Raw genomic sequence first — 12,603 nt, forward strand, 5'->3', positions numbered from 1 at the left:
GCGTGCAACTTTACCAAACTGTATAGAAGTAAACCCTCACTCCTAGGACCGCTTTCTCTCCCTATCCCTCTCTCTCTCGTGTGCGCTTAATGAACACCCGCCCCTCAACATGTACATTCACAATCGTGAAATCAATGACGTAGAAGACGACTAGCGAAATTATAATTAAAATCCGGTTAACATCATAGCATACTGAACTAATTTTATTAAAACTCTTGCATTCAAGTTGACTGATCATCTCAATGTTTTCCAACTCCAAGACTCAAAAGGGCCTGTCCCAAGGAGAAAAAGTATTGGCCTACCTTGAAACTTAAACACACGTGGGGAAACTGAACAGTCCAACCAGTAGACTATTATAAGCTAGCCAACTAATGCTATGCTACTTTGTTTACAATATTTTGAGGCTTCAAGCCGACAGCTGAATTAAAGAGGCGGAGTTGTAATATGAATAGTCATGAATGTCATGAATATCCGAAATTTCAGTAGGTCTATATAGAAAGCATTGTATTTGTGTATATATACATATATATATATATATCATTCTTTATAAAGAATATGCATATTCCTTATTTATTGTGTTTCAAATAAAGACAAGCCTTTTCTACGCCTAATGGTTAAAAAATAATTCACATTATATGAAAGGAGTGCGATAAAAGGTGTCATTTTGCCGTTAAAGGCGATGCCATGAAAAATGTGGGTGCACCTAAATTTTGTGCTGGTGCGCCTAAAAAAATAAGCTAGGCGCACTGGTACAACCAACACAAAAAGTTAGTCTGGAGCCCTGACAGTGTTGTCCCGTTGTAATGTTTACTGTATACTATTGACAGCAGGGCTTTACGATTAGCTTTTTCATTAGGAGCACAGGTGCTCCTAAATGAAAAAATTTAGGAGCACAGAGAAAAATTTAGGAGCACTAAGAAATTTCATTGAAAACCTCATGCCTTAAGCAGGATACAGATCATGCACAGCAGTGGCAATCCAGAGGTGCGTTCAAATTCGCAAACATAGGCGAACGGTCAAGGTGAACATGTTTTCTTTGAACAGTTAAATTTGAATGATTTGGTTCGGTGAACTTGAACGCACCTCTAGTCTCTGCTCAAACCCTCCACACACACAGAAAATGGCTTGTCTTGTTTCTATTTCATATTTTGAATTCAGAATTTGTATACATTTTGTTAATATCTTGAATACTTCATATTGATTACACTTGTCTTTATTGATATTAATTAGGACCTTAATTAGGTTTCATTCGGTTTTAGGAAAATACTGGTCACGCATAGTTCAAGGATACATGTTTTCATTAAATAACATGAATGTTAAAAAAAATAATAAAGGTAAAGACAAATATTTCTGGTGTAATAGAGAAGATGAGTGTCCAGCAATGTTAACTTCTATGATTTAGCCTACCGTGGCATGGCATTGTGAGTTGTCCCGTTTACTTTTTCCTTGGTCATGTTGGCTGGGTGCTTAACCTACTCTCACTTAACTTACCATGACTTGTCTTGGAGTTTGGTATAGGCCATCTGTTATATCCAATGACAACCAGTGCTAAAAAAAACGTTACGGTATTCCCCTGATAACGTTAGTGGAATGGATTTAATGTGAACGTAGCCTACAAAGACGCAGAGTGGCTATGATACAGCGCACATTTGTGATGAAAATGTTCCGCCTTTTTGAAGCAGGTGTAGCACCGAATCGTGGTTAAATCCATAATTTAGACGACAGAATCAGTAGGATACCATTTTGTTTCAAGTCTACCAGGTCTATGTCAAATGCAGGCTCAGGTGAAGCTGGGAGGGATTTAACATAGCCTACGGTTTCCACACCGTGTTTATCAACCGTGATAATAATAATATTTTAAATGAACACGGTAATAAAGTCAACATTTGTATCATAGTTCACCGTTTCACCGGTAATCGCTACATATAGTCATCAACTGATAACGAACAGATTTAAGAAAAAGAAGAATGGATTTGGAGTGACATTTCTTGCGTGTGTGTGAGAGCGCGAGGTTGATGCTGAAAGCGTGAGTGTCCAGCCAGGTGCAAGAGTTGTCAACTCCAGAGCTGTCAACTCTGAAATGTGTATACAGATGCGCGAAAATTGTACTTTACTTTGATCCACTTGGTGTTGATTCATTTTAGGAGCAAAATGCGAATGAAAGGGTTGAAATCAGTATTCGCACGTGTGCGACAATTTATTTTTTTCAATTGTATATTTACTCACATTTGCGACGACCTGCTCGCAGTGTACAGCCCTGATTGACAGGCAAGGTGAGTTCCTTTTGTTTACTCAATTTCGATTTATTTCAGGGACGGACGAAGATACAAGGGAGCTTATCCCGTGGCGTGCTGCCCACGCAGATTTGTTTACAGGCAGGCGGAATGCGACCCTTACAGGGTTCGAGTAAGTAAGATATGTATTGTTAGTGTTAAAGTGAAATAGTGCAGCTTTTTTGTTGTTGTTTCATCCACAGGCACTTAACCACCCTCGTACTGGTGTTAGCACAGAGGGGGGTGAGGCCACCGCCGCTTCCTGGAAGTGGTATTCCCTTATGGATGAAGCAATAGGGAGCAGGCCGTCTGTGGAGCCGCCTGTTCTCTTTGCATCATCCAACCCGGAAGTGGCGAGGACAGGGGTGCTTCTTCTGCTGTGTCTACCCCAAAGAGGCGCCGGGTAGACACGGCCGAGATTTTGAACGCCTTAAAGGAGAATGAGTGGCAGTGTGACGAGGTCCTGCAGGATATGGAAAGAGAGCAGAAGAAGAGAGAGAGAGGCAAGAGAGGCTGCAGAGTGTGAGGAGAGGAGGCATAAAGAGGCTGTGGAGAGGGAGGAGAGGCGGCACCGTGAGGCAGTGGAGAGGGAAGAAAGGCTCTTTAGGGTGATGAGGGAGAGGGAGAAGGCTGCCAGGGAGAGAGAGGCGGCTGCCAGGGAGGAGTGCCTACTGGCAATTTTGGATAAATTTACTAGCAAAACGTAAATAAATAAATAAATATTCAACTAATTACTTAAACTCTTTCACTCATTATGTCACATCTTCACATCTTTTTTCGGGTGAGTCTGATTAGGTTTCTCCAGATTTGAAAAATGACACTTGTGTGTTTGTGTGGTTACCTTTTTTTTTTAAAGTATATTTTTTTGGCCTTTTATGCCTTTAATTCAACAGGACAGTAGAGGGAGACAGGAAGCGAGTGGGTCAGGGTCAGGGTCAGGGTGGGATCCGGAAAGGACCATGGGGGCGGGAATCGAACTCGGGTCGCCGGCGTGTGGAGTAGGTGCCCCAGCCAGTCGCGCCATAGCTGGGGCCTGTGTACTTACCTTTTGAACTAATTGTTAAGGTCAAATTAAGTATTGATCTACGATTTCTAAAAGTACTACCTACCAGAGATGGGAGTAAGTCACACATATGCACGTCTCAAGTCTTAGAGAGACCCTATGCAACTTCTTCATAGTCATAAAATCGCTTAGAAATCGTTGTTTTGCTTGACTGACCAGTTTGGTCGAAAACAGTAATATTTCCTCCCGCCCCCAGTGTCCCTATCCGCTATTGCAACCTTGCAGTTTGTGCAGGAGACGATCGTTCCTTGTTTACATCTGGAAGTCTGAAACGTGTAAGGAACAAAAAGAACCACCCTTGCAACTTATTTATATATATATATATATAGCCTATATATTTATAATGCTAAAGCTGTAGGGGAAGCTCTGCAGAGAATATGCAAGCATAAAACGAGCGAAAACGAAAAGCGTAACCGTAGATGAAATCGCCAATCCTGCATTGTTCCTCTTTAACCTTCAAGTCTCAAGCAAGTCCCAAGTCATTTTTGTGAGAGTCGAGTCAAGTCAAGTCAAGTCATAGCTTAGGTCAAGCAAGTCACAAGTCAAGTCATAGAAATCAGTGATGCGCGGGCTGATCCATATCGAGTGGGCTACCACGTTCACCCGTGGTCATGGGTCAAGAAAAAATATTTGTAATGATATTCGGGTCATGTTTGGTCGGGTCGAAAAGGGAAAAAAAATGCCGTTATTTTTTTGTCATTTACATCGTACATAATTGTCTTTAGAAGAGAAAGACATCATTTGCAGCATTCCCACTGAAACGCAATTCTATCCCCCACATTTTGTCACGAACATGTAGAAATGCACCTGTTGTTTCTGCATAGACAGACCCTCGGCTACACTTGACATGCAGTTGTGATCTGTTCTCAGAGCATATGCTTTCTCTGTCTATGATCTGCAGCTTTTTTCTCAAACTGCTGGCCTCCTTGACAGAAAATTCGGCTACTGAGTAGCGAAGTTGGCGATGCGATGCGTGCTTCTCAAGTCTGATAATTTGCAGCAAGATCGAATGGTATTATGGAAAGAAACATAAACTAAAAGTTTCCCAAATCAGGAAATACTTATTAATTTAATGTCATCAAGGCATATAGCCTACAATTGGCACGAGCATGCAATGTGCGTCCTTGCGCAACTTATAAAGTGGCTCGTGGAAAGCCCCACGTCTGGTCTTTCGTGCAAAAAAGGTTTCATCTCGCTGCAATTTATAATCGCGGAGCAATGACGCACTCAATCGGGCTCTATGGGTTTTGGTTTTTGTTTTGGTCCATTGATGAAGACGTTAATAAAGAGTTTCTTAATAATATTCTATGCCTGCATTTCATGCTTGGGAGACCTACAAGGCATTCATGTGAGGAACGGCTGAAACAGAATTTGTATAGGAAAATCCTTAGGCTAATTATGTTCAATGTTGAGTCAAATAGCCTAATTTTTGGATGAATGCTGACACGGAACACAAAAAGGTAGACTAAATGCATGTTTCCCAAATTCTGAGCAATCACTAGGCTATATATAATTAGGCCTATATTGTTTTACATGCATATGAGATACCAGTTTTGCGTAGCTCAATGACGCTACGACTAAAGGCTGGCTTACATTGCACGATTTTGGTCTGTTTTAACAGTCGGCGACTAAATTTCCAAAATCGTTTAGTGTAAGGTGCCAATCTTAGCGGTTTTAAGTCTGTCGGAATCAGTCTTTTTCTAATTTTGCCGTTACGACAATATCAAACATGTTTGATATTATCGGAAGTCTTTCAGTCGTGGCTCATGCAAATAGTGACGTGAACATTAAAAACCAATAGTGACCTAGGTCGAACACGAAACAGGAAGGGGCAAAATAGGCTACAACTTTAGCCTATATGATTATTTGTTATTTAATTTCTTATAATTTATTAGTCGTATATTCTATGTGACAGAACAACTCTATATCTGTTAGTGATGTCACACATCAAACAATGCTGCAGAAATGCGAAAAAATGACTTTGATATGAGTAGGCTATCGAGTTCCTGTTGATGATGACGTGTAGCCTAGTGCACGATGGAAATAATTTGAAGGAATCTAGCAGCAGTTTTGTAAATAGTGACCCACAGTCTTTGCAAAATCCTAATCTGAGACTGGCCTGTGACTAAAAACTCAATGAATTGTCTTAAAATGTGACAGGGTCTGAGACAGAGTCTTTCAAAAATCTTTTCAAAATCTTTGCAAAGTCTGGCAATGTAAGGTAGGCTTAAAGCGTAAGTTTGGCGGAAAATGAAAATAAAGCTATTTTCTGAATGAAAATACATCAACTAAAGCCTACCTTACATTGACAGACTTTGCAAAGATTTGGAAAAGATTTTTGAAAGACTACTGTCTCAGACCCTCTCACATCTAAAGACAATTCATTGAGTTTCTAGTCACAGTCTAGTCACAGGCCAGTCTCAGATTAGGATTTTGCAAAGACTGTGGGTCACTATTTACAAGACTGCTGCTAGATTCCTTCAAATTATTTCCATCGTGCAATAGGCTACACGTCATCATTAACAGGAACTCACATGATAGCCTACTCATATCAAAGTAGTTTTTTCGCGTTTCTGCAGCATTGTTTGATGTGTGACATCACTAACAGATATAGAGTTGTTCTGTCACGTAGAACAGCCGTCTAATAAATTATAAGAAATGAAATAACAAATAATCATATAGGCTACAGCTGTCGCCTATTTTGCCCCTTCCTGTTTCATGTTCGACCGTGGTTACTATTGGTTTTTAATGTTCACGTCACTATTTGCATGAGCCACGACTGAAAAGACTTCCGATAATATCAAACATGTTTGATATTGTCGTAACGGCAAAACTAGAAAAAGACTGCCTCCGACGGACTTAAAACCGCTAAGATTGGCACCTTACACTAAACGATTTAGATGACGGGAGCGCGCTGCGATTCTAGTACAACTCCCAAGATTGCCGCCCGATTTTGGAAATGTAGTCGCCGACTGTTAAAACAGGTCAAAATCGTGCAATGTAAGCCAGCCTTAAGCCGTGGAGGAAGTAATTTTCGCTCATCACGCAGTACAGAGCTAGCACTGGCAAGACCTACAGCCCAAAATCGCAAACAGTGGGTTAGCACGGGGCTTTCAGCCATGCGCTTTCAAAATCGCATTTTTAAACCACTATGGCAAGCTTTTTTGTAGGCGAACTTCAGAGGTCTATCGCACTGCACTGCTGTGATATCACAGAGGATGCTGATTAAGCTGATTTGCACCTGTGTCAAGAGCCAGCTGCTCAAGGCCCTATCAAGTCTAATTGACAGCCAGTTAGATTGAAACTGCAATACTGCTCTCTGCTCAGCTCTCTCACACACACACACCTGACTGCAGCACTTCATATATACTGTACCACGCTTCTCCATGCACTCCACAACATTCTCACCTTAACCTAACTCCCCCATTTCACTGCATCATAGAAAGCCACACTCCTTTCATCCACACGCACGCACGCACACACACGCACTCACACTCAGAGGTGGAAAAGTCAAGCTTCAGAGAGTAAAAGTCCAAACACGTATTGGTAGCCTAGAAATCTAGACGCACCCTAGCGGCCAAAAATATTTTTGCCTAGCGGGATGGTCTAGGGTCGCACCGTTGAGGACAAGCCTGCGCCAGGGTCGAGTTCAGCCGAGCCAATCAGAACGCTCTATCTGTACGGAGTCCTTGAGCCCGCCTTAGCTCACCTTCGGCTTTCGATAAGACGCCAGGGGGCTGGACAATGCGTCCTCGTTCGACGAGTTGGGTTTGAGACCATATCGCGCAACCAGAGAAAATCAAAAGATGGATGAGAGTAACGAAGCGCGCTCGTTTGAATCGGCTTTGGAAGAGTTAGACTTGGGCTTTTCTTTGAAGTTTGAGCAGAAAGAAGCACTCAAGTCATTCGTTTTAAAGAAGGATGTATTTGCCGCAGGGCTGCCAAGTCTCACGCTTTGAGACTTTGGTACTCTCACACCACACGCCATAGGCTACTTGACATTTCTCACGCAAAATATTTCCCCATTCAGTGCGCTATATATTTTTTGTTTTCATGATAATAAACGTTGGTCCTTGCCTTGCCAACTCTGATTGACTGACCGCAATAACCAATCCATCAGTCCTTTGTGCCTAAATCTAACCAACCACGGAAGGCATCACGCAATAAACAAATCAGATGCAACGAAAGGCGGGTCTTGGCATCTAACTTATCTTTCACACACAACAGCGCCGACTCCGATAATTAGATTTAAAACGTTCTCCTGCTTGCTAGATTTTGTTCACTGTTGATTCGCTGTTTCTCCTTGAGTTTCTAAGTTAACGTTAAGGCTGCTACGTCTATCATTGTCCTATGCTTGTTGCAGAGCTGTGTACCATCTATTTGCCTCTGTCTTGGTAAGTTCACACTTGAAAAAGCGACTCTAATCGGAGCTGCCAAGTGTCACGCTTTGAGTGTGACAGTCAAAAAAATGTTCGACGAACGCATCTCAGAGGCAGTTTGAAAGACAACTGTTCATCCCACCCACAGGCTTCAACTCTGTGAATGGTCCGACCCCAGACTATACATTTCTGTGTAGTTTGGCTTGCCAGGCTAACGTATTGGTTCTATCTGTGCAAAACACAGGTGATCTCACCAATTAGCTGCTCTGCCTGGCTGAAGAGTTGTACTAATTAGAATCAGCTGGTTGGTTGGACTTTTCCACCTCTGCACACACTCAAGCCACATACATACAACACACTGCTCACCTTAATCTGTCCACAACTGTTTGTAAATTACAAACATTTACATTTCATCTTATGTCTTGCTTTTGCATGCACTGGTAATTTCCTCGAAATTACGTTTTCTAGTTGTTTCTGAAATTTGGCAGCATTGTTCAGCTTTTGTCGTATGTATGCTTTTATGTTGGTATCAGTAATGTGAGTGAACTTCAACTTTGCAGCATCAAAAAGGTCCTGTTTGGCTAGGCCAGGTTTTCCTTCTGTGCTGCTGGATGACTGGCCAGTCACTGAATGGCTAGTAGCGACATATGTGAATGCGGCTTGACTCAAGTCAAGTCACTAGACTCGTGTCTCCCATCTCTGCTACCTACCGACTTTGTCAAACTGATTAGAAATGTCACAGGGGACAAGTAGACAATGTATTTACCTCTGGTGTATGAATTGAAACATACAAATACTACTGTATGATGAATTGAATACAAATTAACACATTAGATTTGGCAGAAGGGTTATATAATTTATTGATAATTGATCATTTTATCAATATGTTTTAAATGTAGTCATGGTTGGGGATGAAACAGGCCATCGCTATCCTCTGTCTCTCATCTGCACCAGAGACGGCTCCCGGAGGTGCTGGTGCTGGTCGTCGTGCCACCCTGACATCAGCATCTGGCTCAATCAGGTCCCCGTTGGTCATGCAGATGTTATGCAGCACAGTGCAGCAGATGATGACCTCTGGCATGTAGGTCACATCCACCTCCAGAGTCTTAAAGAAGATCTACCTCCACCTAGTCTTCAGCATCCCAAAGGACCGCTCAACAACACACCTGGCCCTTGACAGCCTGTTGTTGACGCGGGCCTGGAGGTGGTTGCGAACAGGCTGTCTGAATGGTGTGATGAGGCTGGTGGGCTGCGAAAGACAGGGGTAGCCCCCATCTCCGAGTATGCTGTATCCCGGTGGAGGGTAGGATTGCTGGTAGTAGATGGGGCTGTTCCTCAGCACTCTGGCGTTGTGAACTGACCCACAGTACGCCACAAAGACATCCAGGAACTTCCCCACATCATCACAGATTGCCTGCAGCTGGATAGAATGGAAGAGCTTCCTGTTGAAATAACAGGCAGCATCTTGGGCAGGAGGCTTCACCCGGACGTGGCAACCATCGATGGCACCAACCACACGGTTGAAGGCTGCAGATCTGGCCAGACGGGCAAAGCGACCCCCGAGCCGAGGGAGCTCTTCCGCGGTGGGATGTCGGACCACCCGGTACAGTAGAGCAGCGATCTTCCCACTCGCCCTGTGAACTACCCAGTGAATAGTTGCCCGGGGCATGCCAAAGGCCCTGGCAACCACACGGTAGGAGGAGGGAGTAGCAAGCCAGAAGAGAAAAATCAGGGTGTCGATTTCTGGGCCCCAGCCATGGTCGCATTCCCTCCCCAACACCTCCATGAGCGCATTGAAGGACACCCTTGAAAGGCGGTAGTCTGCGCGCATATCACTGTGACCATCAAAGTATAGTGCCAGTACAGGCACTGTAGCATTCATCTGGCAGTACTTTATGGGGCTGGGAGGTTGCTGTGAGTGGGGAGAGGAGTGAATTTATTATTATATATAATTATTAGGGCTGGGCGTTAATATCACGTTAACTCATCAATCAATTGATGCCGACAATTATTTTATTGCGCATTAACACAGTTTTTATTATTTATTTTACACTGTAAAAGTCTGTTTCTCACAGGCTTTTATTTTGTAAAAGTATGTTGCCGACTGCTGTCGCGCTTACAGGAACCGGAAAAGGTAAACAAATTGGCACATTTGGCTGATAAACAAACATGGATCAGGGTAGACCCACGGAAATATTACATGGCCATTTTAATTTTAAAGTTCTTTCAGACAGCGCAATAGATGGAAACAAAGTTATTTGTAATCACTGCAAACTTAAGTTGTCTTATCACCGGAGTACTTAGAGTCTGAGAATATCACCTAAATGCTAAACACACAGTTGATAGCAGCAAACCATTCAACGAAACAGACGGCGCGAGGCTTCAACAGACTACGTTAGATGCAGCATGTGGGAGAAGTATAGATAAACAGGCAAGAGAAGCTTACAAATGCCATAGCGAGGTGGATAGCTACAGACTGCAGGCCGGTTAGTGTTGTGGAGGACGTCAGTCTTCAAAACATTCTGAGAACCGCAACAAATGACGGCAGTTACGAGATTCCCTCAAGACACACCATCACCAAAAGAGTGCAAAAGAGACAACTCTACAACGTGCACCCGCTGCTGCTCTCACTGGGGACTACTGGACATCACTTAATAATTACCTCGGAGTTACAGTGATAACTGATTCATATTAATGAACAGTGGGCGCTGCACTCACATGCTCTAATGGTAATGAAAACAGAGGAGAGACATTACGCTGAAACGTGTGCGGGACACTTTACTGAAGTTGCACAGCAGTGGAATGTGTCAAATAAAGTTACCACACTTAGCACAGATAGTGCACGAAATATGATAGCTGCTGCGAGACATCTACCTTTTGATTGTTCTCTGCTTTGCGCACAGTCTCCAGCGTTCTTTTACAGTATCTCTGCATAACAGTGCGTTTGACAATGTTCTGGCTAGGTGCAGAAAAGTTAGGCCACTTCAAACACAGTCCAGCAAGTGCTGCTAACCTGGAGAAACAACAAGTTGAACATGGACAGAAGAAGGAGTCGCTAATGCAAGACGTCCCAACCAGATGGAATTCAACGCTGGACATGATAAAAATGCAGCCTCTAATAGGACATTAGCTAGTTGCCTAATGGCTTGATGTTGTTAGCAATTTCAAACTACTTATGGCATAACATAAAGCTAACGTTCGTTAGTTTAACCAACTTGTGTAGTCTTTGAAATCTGAAAATGCCGCACGCAACTGACGCAAAGTATCAAGTGCACGGCGACGAAGATGTGACGGCAGAACGTAAACGTAGTTACTCCTCCCATGTCAAATAAAACTAGAAATGTGCATCTCCGTGGAGGAGCTGCAAGAGTGGGCTTGCTCACCAGGGGGCAGTGATGTAAACGCCTGAACTAGAGTTCTCAACGAGCCTGAAAATTACATCCCGACCCGACCCGTGGCTTTCAAAGCCCGAGCCCGATGTAACCCGACACATAAATTTGAATTATCTACCCGAACCCGGCCCGCGGCCCGACGTCGGCGGTCGCGTTTTCCTATGTTATCTATGGAGACGGACGGACGTTAAGGGCACAATGATGTGCAGTGGCCTACCTAACCCACGTAAAACCTAGTGAAACGATATTTTCCCAAATAGAAACATGTCATAAATGGGAAAACATACTGTTCTTGCTATAAAAAAGGCAGAATCATCTGAGTATGATATTTCAATAACCGCTTCATACACGCTTCATGATGAGTTGTTAGCTATTCACGAAGACGTAGGCCTATAGCCCAGCAACAATAGGCTACTGCCATTTTATTTTGTTCATGGAGACAGCTTCTTAGAACTTGCACAGGAACTCATAAATGTTGGTGCAAGACATGACAGAGCTGCCGCAAGGTCTGTCCCTCCATCTCCCAACACAGTAGTGTCACGTCTGCCCCCGCTTCATGATTGCATGCACCTTGCAAACTACTGGCACTACTACTTCTTGTTGTCTATGGGGACTATTTTCAGATGCTGCGTACGATATCACTGCGCCTATGGTACGTTTGCAAGTTGCCTTGATTATTACGCCAGATGAGAGTGTAGTTCCATGTCAAATCAGCCTAGAAAAACGCCAGGTTTCATTTTCAGATGGTCTTATTGCACTTTCTAACTTGAGAGGAGACACGTTTTAAATGGGAAAATTACCAGAAATCTTAGTCACTTTTAAACATGAAGCTAGCAGGCGATAAGATAATGGTCTAATCCGATTCAACGATCTATGCTAGGCTGAAGCTAAAAGTTGTATCGCCAGACTCACAGAATGGCTGGATGAACGGGAACAAGGTACCGATTGTTTTGCTCGAGGGGAGATGGGAAATGAGCTTATTTCCAAAAATGGCGGAATATCCCTTTAATGTAAGTAAGATAAACAAGGATATAAGTAAGATAAACAAGGATGTTCTCAGCACTGTCAGCATCGTTTATAATATGATTGTCATTTAGAGGAGACTCGTAGATAACTAACGTTAGCATAGTTAGCTAACCGCTGCTAACATCCTCACCTCAAAACCTTGGGTCTGTGCACACTGCACAGTAGTGTAACATTTATTCACCATACATGAATAAAGTTGAAGTCATTTTGCAATGTAGACTATGTTTCCGTTTATTTGCAGCACCAGTTCCTTACATGACATAACCCGGTGTCCTTGTAATATGCAGGCAAGTCTATCTAGCACAGCTGTATTAAAATCAGTGAGTCCCATTCGCCCCCTGTCTTAAGTTTGTCACGCAACAAACCTAGATATTAATTTGTATTCATGTGTCTCCATGGCGTACTGGTGTTGTTCAACAGATTATAAATGAAATACAGTTCCGTGGCTCTGTAAAAAAGCCTCATGGATT

Source organism: Sardina pilchardus, chromosome 23 (assembly GCF_963854185.1).
Source record: "Sardina pilchardus chromosome 23, fSarPil1.1, whole genome shotgun sequence".
NCBI lineage: Eukaryota > Metazoa > Chordata > Actinopteri > Clupeiformes > Clupeidae > Sardina > Sardina pilchardus.